We start from the raw sequence: 793 nt of genomic DNA on the forward strand, positions 1-793 counted from the left end.
CATAGTTGGTCAAATCCCACTATTCGTTGGTAAAAGAGTAGCCCAAGAGTTTGGCGGTGGGTGGTGATGACTAGCTGCCTTTCCTCTAGTCTTACACTGTTAAATTAGGGACAGACAGCGCAGATAGTCCTCGGGTAGCTTTGCACGAAATTCAAAACAACCAAGTCTATACTTAAGTGTATTGCGTTCAACTGTTTAATAGAAGCAGAGAATCTAATCTCTGTTGATAAAAGTTATCAGATCTTTAATACGAGCTTCCAGAGTTTCCACTGTGCTGACATAGGTTTTACTTATGAGCAAACTAACTAAATTACTCATTCTCATGGCGGTGTTTCACAAGTGCATTAAAAGTTTTCACAGAGACAATGAAGAGTTTCGATTTATTTTTTTGAACTGGGTCTACTTGAAATGAGACTAGTTCTCAATAGCCCAGCACAGACAGCTCATTGTGTAGTTTTGCACTTAACAACAAACCAACAATATAAGGATAAATAAGTGGAATTTCTCTACCACCTTAGTTTTGGTTTCTGTGTACGTTTAGTTATTGATTTCTATATGTATGAACTATGTAAATCCGTCGTTTTGTTGTTGTTTTCGTTAGAGAAAGTTTAGATGAAGTGTGAAAAGAAAGGATGTGTTTGAGGTCTTCTTGAGCTCGTTTAAAAACTTTCAGTAAACTAATGATTCTATTGTTTAATTCATTGTTTTTTATTGTTCTTGTCCGATGTTCAGCTGGACGTTTCTCATTTTCTATAATTAACTTTCACCGACGTCTACTTCCCTATAACTTTAT

This window comes from Tachypleus tridentatus, chromosome 8 (assembly GCF_004210375.1).
Source record: "Tachypleus tridentatus isolate NWPU-2018 chromosome 8, ASM421037v1, whole genome shotgun sequence".
In the NCBI taxonomy this organism is placed as follows: Eukaryota; Metazoa; Arthropoda; class Merostomata; order Xiphosura; family Limulidae; genus Tachypleus; species Tachypleus tridentatus.